Below are 13,137 nucleotides of genomic sequence, written 5' to 3' on the forward strand. Positions count from 1 at the left end.
TATGCGAATTATAAGCATATGGCTGCATTAGCTGTTACAGACCTGTGTAAGATAGCTGTGTAACGGTATGTAGTTTACAGTTGCTTACCGAAGGCACTGTCTGAAACCCTACGGTACACTACTCACAGTTTGTGCATAACTGTATTAGTACGTACCTTTAGTTCTCAGCAGAAGAAAGAAACTCATGCAGGTTTGGAATGACATGAGTGTGTAAAGAATGACAGAATTTACAATTTTGGGTGAACTGTCCCTTAAGTGTCAACACAGTATTTTAAAATCTAATAAATCTACATAAGCTTCGGCCAAGGGAAAGCTTTCCAAAATTTAATGGTTTTGGAATGACATGAGAGTAAGTAATGACGAAATTTACATTTCTTATTCTTATCTGTGCCTTTAAATCTGATATTGTCTTTGCATAGAGCTATCGTTTGATTTCAGGGGACTTGGAATGTAGATCATTTTTCTATGTTGGAGCATGGTGTGATCTTTGAGTTTTCGTTGTGTGGCATGAAAAATGACAGTGACTGATTTTATACTGACATTAGGGCGAGTAAATAATGGCAGAGTTGGGCAAACTATTCCTTTAAAAGGACCGAGAGCTGCAGGCTCCATTGAAGGAGACTGAGAGGCAGATGGTTTGCTACAGCAGACAGCAGCTCCAGCAGGCGTTGGGAGGACTTACGCAACTGTGAACTGTGATCACTGACGCCCACTCCACAAGCTTGTGCGCAGGAGTGATTCATGAGACAGAAGCGCAGGCAAATCTCCCCATGCACACTTTCTCGCATCCTATTTGCAACAGAGAGGCTGCGAGCACTAGAGCTTCAGAATTGGATGCATGTTTAAACGGCTTCAGGAGATGTTTTTAGAAATGTGCTTCTCATTTGTAAGTCGCTTTGGATAAAAGCGTCTGCTAAATGATTAAATGTAAATGTAAAATGCTTTGCAGTTCCAGCACTCAGTTGATTGTGGTGTTCTCGATACACAGATGAAACTGCATCCCAGAAGCTATGAATGTTTGTCAGCTGGCAGATAATTACAGGAGAGAGCTAATGGGGATTTGAAAAAACATTTATTAGTATCATTGATTTATTTACTAGGGCTGCCCCTGTAATATTTCTCTCCCCTGCTGACACAACCATATCAGATTGGCCAGGCTAAAAATATAACTAGTAATATTGTAATTCAACATCTGAGGTCCAGAAGCCTAAGAAGCCTTAGTGTCATCAAAAGCTGTTGTTGCTTTTATATAGAGCCAGCTAAACTGGTTCATTTGGCTCTGGATTTGTTTCACATTCATTGAGGTCAAGAGCAAGAAGGAGCTCTCACCTTTAACTCAGAAGAGAAACACACCCTCCCTCAGATGTTGTGTCTGTCAGTCGTAGTTTCTAATTTATATCATATAAGGGCAATGAATACATTTTTGAAAGAGTTTCTTCTTAATTTCTCAGCATATATATATATATATATATATATATATATATATATATATATATATATATGTATATATGTGTGTGTATGCATATGCATATGCATATAAGACCTCATTAGATGCATGCATAATTCATATTCTTAGTGGAGCATAATTATTTATTAATCACGCTGCAATAATATCAACTGTTATAAAATAGAGAGTCAAGTTTGTGTAGATCTGGGTCTTGCGTATGTAGAATTACTCCTCTTTGGCTCCAGATGGCATCAGAGACATATTGTATCTTGGCTTTACTGATGCAGACACCTGAGCTTACATTGCTGTATGATCTGCACTGCTTTAGTTGTGATTTATAAATAGATGTGCATTTCTTATTTTTGAATCTGTAATGATTCCTACCCCTGTGTTTCTGACCAGAAAGATGATGAGTGTAATTTAAAATAATTGGTCCTATCCCAGCTTGATGTGCAGAAGGTTCATTTGATGCATGTATGGCTCAGTGGCAGTTTCTGCATTGTTTGAGTACCTACATTTTTGTGCCCCTACGTTTGTTGCATTGTCTTGACCATTGGTGTGAGCTTAGAGAAGGTTTTTTGAAAAGTGTTTTTTTTTTAGTTCCACATGATGCTGCTGGTGGTGTAAAATTTGCATACTGCTCCTTTATAGACCCCCTGAAAGATGTTAGCCTACTCTCTATTACAACTGTTGGCACAAATAAATTTTTGCCTAATATATGATTTTGAAAGGATTTTCTTATGCTCAACAAAGCTGCATTTAATTGTTGAAAAAATTCATAAAATACTGGAATATTGTGAAATATTATTACAATTTAAAATAACTGTTTTCTATTTTAATGTATTTTAAAATGTAATTCGTTCCTTATGGAAAATCAGAATTTTCAACAACTAAATGCCTGTCTTCAGTGTCACATGATTCTTTACCATTCTAATTTGCTTTGTTTCAATAAACATTTATTACAACAGTGTTTATTAAAATAAATATGTGATGCAACATAATAATTGTCTTTACTGTCACTTTTGACCAATTTAATGCATATTACTGAATCAGTGTTTAAAAAAAAAAAAAATGTTATTAATTAAAAGAAAATCTTATTGACCTCAAACTTTTGTTTTGAAAGGTAACGTATGTTTTTTTTTTAAAGTTAGCAGTTTCTATTCCAAAAAAATAGACCAAATGAAAGGTAATCTATCCTGCACTATAGAGATTTGTGTAGAATTAAATACCGTCTACAGATGTTTACCTCTTAAAACCCAATTAGTAGCATGTCATTCCAAACCTATACAAATTAGTTTGTTCTGTGAAACAAAACTTTATATATTTTTATTTTATTTTATTGATTATCTTCACAAAAAGGTCATGTAACTGTTAAAGCCATGTAGATTCCAACAGAAATATTCCTTTTTGTATTCCATGGTGCAGCTGTGTTCAATTTTAGAACCGAGTGAGTAGATAATGACAGTTTGTGTGTTTTCAGGTGAACTGTTTCTTTTAGGCTCCTATTTGAGACATTATCCTGAAATTCCGCTGTCTGTGTGGATTAAACTAAAAGTGAATATACAAACCGATACCACCTTAGAGCACACATTATAATGTCATGCATAGATTTAATGCAGGTGTGGATTGAGGCTATGTTTTCACTGCTACGTATTAGCAAGGTGGAAATTGTCGTCATTTTGGCGGTCTGTCCGTCTCAATGTGTCAGCTGCTCAGCCTGAACTTTGCAGGGCCACTGCCTGCATCACCGCTGTCACTTGCATGGGTGGTTTGTGGGAAATGGAGCGTTTCCAGCTGAAGAGAGCGGCTCTGTTTCTGTCAGTCTGAAGGAGGAGGGGTGCGGAGAGCCGCTGCGCTGCAGTAAAGGGATGAAAGTGCAGAGACGCCGAGATGAATCTTGGGTGACAGATTGCAGTCTAGTCGACTCTATGTTGTGCGTAGCAGTTCCACGACAGATCTCGCCGTGAAAGGGTATAATGTCTGCCTGCCAATCCAACCCCACCTGGTGCATTCCACCCGCTTTTGTTGTTGGATTTTGCTCAAGGGACATTGTGTACTCTGGAAAAAATGAACAAAGTCACAGAAACAGCGACTGGTTTAGCACCTGTCTCTCAGCCCAGATGCTGAGGGACCTCAAAGTTTTGTCCTAGAATGTAAAACAAGGCAGAGACCGTATGATGGGGCAGAGATGTAGGAAAATAAATATGAGAAAGCAGCTGTAGAAATAAAAGCCCTCTTTTTTTCTTTTTTTTGATTAATATTTAAAAAAAAAAGTAATAAACCTATTATTTAATCTAGGGCATATTAAGAGCATGACCTTTGTTATATGTTGTTTTCTTAGCAGTTAATTTTTTTTTGACACTCTTTGGTTTTATATACTGCACATTTCTTGTGCATCCTTTGAATATCTTGGGTACAGCATCTAATGTGACCTATGGTGTCCAGCTTGCCTGATTATTCCCTTCATCTACTGTCTACAGCACTGTGTCTGAATCCGAAGCCAGACTGTCTCTGACCTTTTAGTGTGGAAAAAATGGCTAATGCTGCCATGTGTACTTGGGAAGAACTACGGAATAGTAACATTCAGGGAAAAGAAGCAGGAATTATAAGTCAGACTTGATTTCCAGCTGATTGTATATTCTGGAAACTCTGCAGCATGGAATGGCAATAAAGTTTAATGCAGTCTGTTCACATAAGAGCGCTTCAGTGCTGAAGGTCAGCGATGGTAGTCCAAGACCTTCATCAGTGTGGCTCATCACAACCATATGGCTGAAAGTGTCATTACTGTTTAAACCATCCCGTTAGTGCCATCAAAGCAGCATCTGTTTCCAAGCTTGTGATTTATGCAATCCATTACATAATTACAGTTCAATATGAAATTGTGGGTTTTGTTAATGTGTGATGTGATATATGATAAATAGGAAACCTCCTTCATTAACTTTGATGCTGATGAGAAAGTAGCTATGACATTAGGCTACATTCTGTTTGTTAGGCTATACTACATGTGTACGCATTAAAAAAAAAAAAAAAAATAACCTGGAAATGTCTTGATAAGATGTATTTTCACTGCTGTCAGCTGAACGATCTACTCCAGGGTATTGTACAATGATTAAAGCTTGCCTGAACTACTTCCTATGACAGAAAAATCATTATATGCTTCGGAGTTATGCACAATACTATTATTATTTTAATAGAATGTATTTTATTTATGTGGCTGGTTTCATGTCTTTCTTTCTTTGTGGTTGTATGTGCTGCAGAGGCTGATGGGAGATGAAGAGGACTCTCAGAGGGTGAAGCTGTCAAAGCAGAATGGAGTGAAGAAGAGCGATTCAGAGGAGGACCGGAGAGAGATGATCATTCCAGCCTTGAGAGATGCTCTGACTAAACAAGGTACAGCACGGCCTTCACCCCGCCTGAGTTATTCACTCCCGCAAAGAAAAACGCCTGTGACAGAAATGAAATTTGTTGTACAATGGGTATCTGCGCAAATGCATAGTTTTTAATTTTATTTTAACTTTTCATAAATTTGAATGTCCTTGTGCATTTCACTGTTTGTTATATTTGCAACAAATTTTTCTGAAGGAAATGTGAGTGGTTTCCATGCAATATTTCCGTAAAATGCTCACTTCCTATAATGGTTAGGTTGTTGTGTTTGTGTTTGCAGTGCCGGCGTTTCCTGTTCCTGTTTGTTGTTTGGTACCTAGTCTTGAGTTTGTGTTTGTAGCTTGCAGAAGTGCTTTCTGTGTAAAAGTTTGAGATTTTCACTGTGTGCATCAAATTTCATTGCTACCATTTCTGATTTAAACCACATTTATAATATAAAGACTTTGGATTTTTTTATCATATAATTACACTAACTTACTACCTTTTTTTAATGTATTATATTGATCTTTGATGAGAGAGATTTTTGAGAGAGACATTTATAATGATACAAAAGATTTCTATTTCAAATAAATGCTGTTCTTTCTATTTATCTAAACATTGAAAAAAAAATATAATATGATAATAATTTTTTTTTTTAATAGCAGATTAGCATATTAGAATGATTTCTGAAAGATCATGTGACACTTAAGACTGGAGTAATGGTGCTGAATATTCAGCTTTGCATCACAGGAAGAAATACATTTTTAAAATATATCCAAATAGAAAATAGTCATTTTAAATTATAATCATATTCTGCAATATTGCTGTTTTTACCATAAATTTCATCAAATAAATGCTGCCTTTGTGAGGTAGAGAGACAAAAAAGTCTTACCCAAACTTCAGATCCTTAACCTTAATTGTAATAGAAATGCACCACTTATAAAACCCCCATCTCTTTCAATTTAAAATGAAACTAGCTTTGCAAAGTTCGACACCTAGCTTGAAATTAGCTTCTGTATTAGTTGAAGCACTATAGTTAAACAAGCCCCTCACTGATTACTGTTATGTCCCATTTCCCTGATGATGGACGGTCGTTTCCTGCTTTCCCAGCTGCTTTATTAAATACGTCTCTGTTTTTTCATCTTTCAAAAAACCGGATGGCAAGGCCCTGCTGGTAATTAGGTTCTCTGTGCTGGCAGAGTGTCAGCCGCATTACAGTAAACTTAGTTTTCAAATATGACTATTTCTCATACTTTTGACAGTTTTTCCTTTCTTTAAGCAGTATCTCACATTTGTTATTAAGAAACTCTGGCTGCAGAGCTGCAACCAGTCTCCTGTTGTGCGCTACAAATTTGACTCTCGTCGTCTGGTTTCTGATGGAGCTTCTGATGGTGTGACTGTGCTGAGCTTAATGATGCAGCAAAGCCCAATTACTCCTCTCCTGCTGCTGGAGTTCCCTTGAGTTTCTCACTCCACACCTTTCATTAGCACAGCCTGCCTCCAGCTGCATACACACACTGCACAGCAGAGGCTGGACCGAGGTTGTGAGGACTACCATTAGCATAAGAATTTGTTATTGTAGCTTTAATTTCATTCTAATTGGTCAGTCTCAGCATTTTGCGGTCAGACTTTTTGCTAGCTTCATTTCTCTCTCATCACTTCATAGTTTCAATTAGGGATGCCTGTATGTCAGTATCATTATTTTTTAACAATCTGTATCAGTCAGTGTTCGATTATCATTTCCCGCACTTTTGCATGTAGATGAAAGCAAATGTAATGCTCACCTAGTTTAAATGAATCTTTAAAAAGGGAAACAGGATTTACAGTGCACAGTCACTGAGACTCACAGAGAGTCCAGGACAGGAGGGGGGGGGGACCCTCCGTCCCATATCTAGCAGCATCCGTAGATGCGGCAATATGACATCACACAGTCGAGGCAAGGCCTGACCAATGTGGCAATGCGGGTCTTACGCAATACTGCCCATATAACAGTCGGCAGCGCATAACGCTCGCAATCTCAAAGTTCCAATCAGGGCCCTGATTCGACTATACCGACAGCAGCCTTGCTTGCAAGGCGGGAACCTCCAGGTTATAGAACCTGATAAATGTAGACGGCGAGGCCCAACCTGCCACCATACATATATCCTGCAAGGAGATCCCCGTAGACCACGCCCACGACGAGGCGACGCCCCTTGTGGAGTGTGCTCTGACGCCCAGCGATCACTGAAGGCCCCTGGGAGCGTAAGCTAACGCTATGGCGTCAACTATCCATCTGGATAGAGTCTGTCTCGAAACAGCCATTCCTTTGGAACATCCACTGAATGAGACAAACAGCTGCTCAGTCTGTCTAAAGACAGCGGAGCGAGACACATAAGCTCTTAAAGCCCTAACAGGGCAAAGAAGACTCCATCCTCTCCTGACACCGACAGGGCAGACAGGGCAATAACCTGAGCCCGAAACGGCGTGTTGAGGGATTTCGGCACATAACCGTGCCTAGGTTTGAGTATGACCCTTGAGTCATTAGGCCCAAACTCCAAGCACGACTGGCTCACAGAGAGCGCGTGCAGGTCACCCACACGCTTCACTGAAGCGAGAGCCAACAAGAACACTGTCTTGAACGACAGATGCTGGGGCTAATCGTTTGGATAGGCTCGAAAGGGGAACCCTTCATGGCCTCCAAAACCGTCGCGAGGCCCCAAACAGGGACTGACGGAGGTCTGGGAGGATTCAGCCTCCTAGCTCCTCTAAGGAAGCGGATGACCAAATTGTTCCTTCCCATTGACTGAACGAGCGCTGTCTCAGAAAACGCTGCGATAGCCGTCACATAAACTTTGAGCATGGATGGGGCTCTGCCCTTATCCAACAGCTCCTGTAGGAAGGAGAGAACCTCCGTCACCTCACAACTAAGGGGTGAACATCCCCGAGCTGTGCACCAGCTGGAGAACACCGACCACTTCGAGGCATACAGCCGTCGTGCCGATGGAGCTCTAGCCTGAGTGATGGTATTTAGCACTCCCACTGAGAGATCAGCGGGTAACCTTTGAGTGCCCACACATGGAGGGACCACAACTCCAGTTGAGGGTGCCAAATCGAGCCCCCGGCCTGAGAGAGGAGATCCCTCCTCCACGGCACTGACCACGAGGCAGTGTCTGCTAACTGCATCAAATCTGCGAACCATGGTTGGTTCTTACAAAAAGGTGCTACAAGCAGTATTGAAGATCCCGTTTCTCTCACCCGTTCTATCACCTGCGGAAGGAGGGAGACGGGGGGAAAAGCATAAAGCGGGCAGCACGGCCATCTCCGTGACAGCGCGCTTTCGTTCTTGGAAAAGAACGCGGGGCAGCGAGCGTTTCGTGGGACGCAAAGAGGTCCACCTCTGCCCTGCCAAATCTCTCCCACAACAGCAGGACTGTTTGCGGGTGTCGAGACCATTCGCCCGTGGGAATGTTGTTTCTGGACAGCCTGTCTGGACCCAGATTCTGTAGCCCAGGCACATGAAGAGACCGCCCTGGCGATTTATGTAGGACACCACAGACATGTTGTCCGAGCGGACTAAGACGCGGTGGCCTTTGATTCGGGGACAAAAGCTCATCAGCACGTTCTCCACTGCCAGCATTTCCAGACAGTTGATATGTTGGAGCTTTTCCCCTTCTGACCACAGGCCAAAGGACAGTCTGCCCTCGAGCAGCGCTCCCCATCCCGAAGTGGAGGCGTCTGTCGACACCATCTTCACTTTCGAGGAAGTCCCCAGGCTTACACCTGATTGGTACCAGTCGTTCGCTGTCCAGGGTTTCAGGGCTGTAACACAGCTCTGATTGACCCTGAGACGCAGCCGACCGGATATCCATGCTCCGCGTGGTACTCGCGCTCTCAGCCAGAACTGCAGGGGGCGCATGCGGAGCAGGCCCCACCGAAGAACTAGAGATGCTGAGGCCATGAGACCTAGCATCTTCTGAAATTCTCTGAGCGAGAAGGTCGCGCCGCAGCGGAGAGAGCTCGCTGCGCGCTGAATGCCCAACGCACGCTGTGGCGACAGCCGCGCCGTCATGGAACGTGAGTCCAGAGCTATACCCCAAAACAGTATCGTCTGACTGGGGTTCAGCGAACTCTTCGTCCAGTTGACACTGAGACCGAGTTTCTCGAGGTGATCGAGTAAAATGGCCCCGTGTTCCACGAGCTCTGATCGTGATTGAGCTAGAATCAGCCAGTCGTCCAAATAGTTCAGCACTCGCATGCCTCTGAGTCTGAGAGGAGCGAGCGCTGCGTCCATGCACTTCGTAAACGTACGAGGAGCCACGGACGAGCCGAACGGCAGGACTGTATACTGGAATGTCTGGCCCTCGAAGGCGAATCTCAAGTATCGCCTGTGACGTGACGCTATCTGTATTTGAAAATACGCGTCCTTCAGATCTATTGACATGAACCAGTCTCCTTTGCGAATATGCGCGAGGAGTCTCCTGGTTGTAAGCATTTTGAAACTGCGTTTTGCCAATGCTTTGTTCAGCTGTCTTAGATCCAGTATGGGCCTGAGACCCCCGTCTTTCTTGGGCACTAGAAAGTATTTGCTGTACAGCCCCCCTTCGCTTTGAGCTTGAGATACAGGCTCCACAGCCCCTCTGCTCAACAGTTTTGATATTTCGGCTCGAAGTAGGTGCGCTACTTCTGTTTTGACCATAGTTTCGACGCGCGCTAAAAAGCGCGGAGGGCGTCAAAAAAAACTGTAGCAAGTAGCTTCCCTTTATAATGTCTAGCACCCGATCCGGAACCCCTGGAAGCGCTAACCATGCGTCTGCATGAACGGCTAGGGGTTGGATGCGAAGCACGCTCTGTTGCTGGGCAATGGCAGCGCTTCGATGTGCTCTAACATGGGCGTTAAGCTCGTGACATTTGAGGCGGGGAGCGCGCTGATCACAGCGGGCAGATCGCTTGTCCTCGACCCCCCCATGGTGCTTAACCGAGTGAGGGAGGGCTGAGTGGGTTCAGTGGGACTCGTGCTGTCTGTGAGTAATTGTGGGCTGTAAGCGTGCACATTTACTGCTTTAGACTCGCTGTCTGCCTGGGCAGAACAAACGTGCACGGGTTTTGTTTTTACAGAAACCACATGACGCGTGTGACATAGTGTTTGTGGGCACTGAGGAGTGGGCACGTTTACTATGCAGTGCGCGCGATCGACTTGAGTCGCTTTTATGGGCCCGAGCCCTGTGTGAAGGGCTGTTCTTATATGTGGAGATGGGCACTGAGCAGTGGGCATCGTCACTACATTTATAGCACCATCGGCCATGGCCGGGACACCAGAAATTACACCTTTTTCGGGAAATATCTGGGTAGCCGTGATAACGGTTTTTGTGTGCAGGCAAGCGGGCAACCGTACAGGCTTGCGCATTGCAAAAGATGCTGAAACAGTCACAATCCTTGGAACTGAAACAGCGGCGCGCTTGGGTGAGAGTTCGGCCGCGGCGACTCGAACACCGGCGCTTTCTTAGGATGGCTTCGGGGCTTCCGGCCTCACCGTAATCCTCTGCCGTGGTCCCCGCGGCGCGGGGCGACGGCCGGTAGAGCGAGAACGGGGTCTCGAGCTGCGTTGCTGAATCTGTTGTGATAACGGCTTTTGTGTGCAGGCAAGCGGGCAACTGTGCAGGCTTGCGCGTTGCAGAAAACGCTGAGACAGTCACAATTCCTGGAACTGAAACAGCGGCGCGCTTGGGTGAGAACTCGGCCACAGCAGAGCTCGTACACCGGCGCTTCGATGAAGCAGCAGGAGGCGGGGGGTGTGGCTGAGAGCTTTCCGAGGCCGGTCTAGCACGACTCGCTGCAGAACCGGAGCGCTTGCCATGTCTGAGAGCGTCAGCCCTAGATGCCTCTCAGCCACCGTAGCGGAAGCCATAACTCGTCCCATGGCTTGTGCAGCGGATTTAGTAGCGAAGCACTCCTAAAATCCGCGTGACAGATAGCCTCAGGTCCCATCTCGTCCAGTTTACAGAGATCACCCTGGAATATCTGCAGCCATCGTGTGTAGTGCAGACGCAGCCTGCTCAGCAGCAGAAAAGATTCGCGTGAGCAGAGATGACGTCATGCGGCAGGCTTTAGATGGCAACACTGCTTTCGTCCGCCGTCCAGCAGAGAGCGGGCAAAGGTGCGTTGCTATCGCCTGTTCCACTGGCGGAAGTGACTGGTAGTTCCTGTTTTTAGCATCATCCAGTGCGGAGAATGCTAGTGAGACAGACGAACGAGTTTGCGCTGAATATGGAGCGTTCCAAGCCTTTGCCACCTCTTCGTGAAGCTCAGGAAGAAATGAGGCGGGCTTTGAGAAGTACGCTCATCCGAAAGGAAACTACCATCCAGCCGGGAACGAGAGGGGGGGCGCTGGTGCAAACCACTCGAGGCCGAGACTCGTCGCGGCCAGCGTGAGCACTCGCCTCGGCTCCTTCTCGATGTCAGCTCGTTTGCTGGTCTTCTGAGCAGAAGGCGTGTGATCCCCGGAGCTCGCCCAGCCCTCACTGCCCGAAGCTAGCAGAGAGAACGTGTCCTCTTCCCCTCGACGCGGCCCTGAGATCGACTTCCTCGGACGACGCGGCGGCAGACAGCAGGCACCGCCCATCGGGAAGCGATGCAGGGGAGGCCGGTGAAGCAGGGCGAACCGGCGAGCTCGGTTGAGCTGAAGACGGTTCCGGAATCCGCTGGAAGCGGCGCTTTTTACGGCGCCTCAGCACAGCAGAAAATGCAGGCTCAGAGAAAAGGCCAAGCGAGTCCTCAGAGTCACCATTGGCAACAGCTCGCAGAGAGGGCATCCGCCGTCAGCGAGCACGAGCGCTGCATAATCTTCACCCAGGCAGGAGACACAGATGACGTACCGGTCTCCCTCGCTGAGTGGGGCTCTGACGAGCCGCAGGAAGGCATCTTAAAAAAGACGCAAGCTCTTTTACGAGTGCGTGTCGCAGGGCGAACACACACAAACATGCATAAAGAACAGTTGCATATAACAGAATTGAAAGGATATGTGCGCCGGAACGCGCAGCAGGAACGGCAGTGGAAGGCGGCGTTGGTCAGCGGCTTCAGGAATAGCTCGTCCCGCTGAGATGCTATCTGACGGCGCTCGCTTCTTCGTGATCCAACGATGGGTGAGCTTCGCTGAAGAGATGAAAATCAGGTGAGTCAGCCTTTTCGAGCTCCTTTTATAGGGTTGGGCCACACCCGTTTCGGCGGGAAGTGGCATGAAAGGCGCGAAGCGAGCGAGCCGTCTCGCCTATGGCTGTGTGCTGCTGCAAATGCGCTTAACAATAATTCAAAATTAAGGATAATTTTTTGCTTCAGTATTTCGTGAAAAGAGACTTTTCCCATAGCGTCTTAGCTAAGACGCAGTACGAGAGAACTCTCATAAGATAACCAGTAATTTAAAAACTACGTTAAATGTAATGTTATAAAATCAGAAAATCAATATCCAATTTTCATATTATGTTGTGGTGTTTAAATTCACTAGCATTTTGAAAATTTATTGTAGTTATTGTTTTATTTTTATTGCATAAATTTAATATAGGCCATTTATCAGTTATTGGCTAAAACATAAAAATCGTTATTTGCTTATCGTTTCTTTTTTTTCTTTTTTTTCATATATTTTATTGGAAAAAGCATTTAAACAACATCTGCAACATGACACAACACAAGTCTCCATGCCATATTTTCAAGAATAAACAATTCAGAATAACAGTCCTTTTATGGTTTTATCCCATATCCCTCCCTAGCACCCACCCTCACGATAGCCAGTCAGACATACAAACAAAACCAAATAAGTAGGATAGAAAGACTAAGTAAACTTAAAATAATTAAAAGATAAAAAAAAAAAAAAATATTAAAGTTAGAGGTTAGTTGCCGATACCTAGGACGCTGTGCCAGGCTGCTAGGGTTCATGGATTAGCAGGAATCATGAGGGTTAATTATCGATTTTCCATATAGTGTAGCTTATGGTGTGGCGGGCAGACAGTGAGTCATAACGAGGTAGGAACCAATGCTGATACGTACTAAATATGCCACTACAGTGACATTTCCCTAACGGAAATCTGGTTTACATAATTTAATAGTGGTTTCCAATGAGAATAAAATTTGTCAGTAGCGCCTCTGAGTGTAAACTTGATCTTTTCAAGTTTTAAGAAAAACAACGTGTCACATAGCCAGGCTTTGAACGACGGTGGTAAGGGTGACTTCCATAGAGTCAAAATTTTACGACGAGCAATTAGAGAGGTAAAAGCTATTACATTTATTTGAATTGTTGTCAAATTAAGTTCGTCCGGAGGTCTGCCAAAAATCGCTATATGGGGGGAAGGACAGATCTT

The 13,137-nt window shown here is 44.6% G+C and overlaps 1 pseudogene; it reads left to right on the top strand.

The window, feature by feature from the left end:
- Positions 1-13,137, top strand: part of LOC132123108 (S-adenosyl-L-methionine-dependent tRNA 4-demethylwyosine synthase TYW1-like) — a 68,044-nt pseudogene that overhangs the window by 9,333 nt on the left and 45,574 nt on the right.

This window comes from Carassius carassius, chromosome 41 (assembly GCF_963082965.1).
Source record: "Carassius carassius chromosome 41, fCarCar2.1, whole genome shotgun sequence".
Classification (NCBI taxonomy): domain Eukaryota; kingdom Metazoa; phylum Chordata; class Actinopteri; order Cypriniformes; family Cyprinidae; genus Carassius; species Carassius carassius.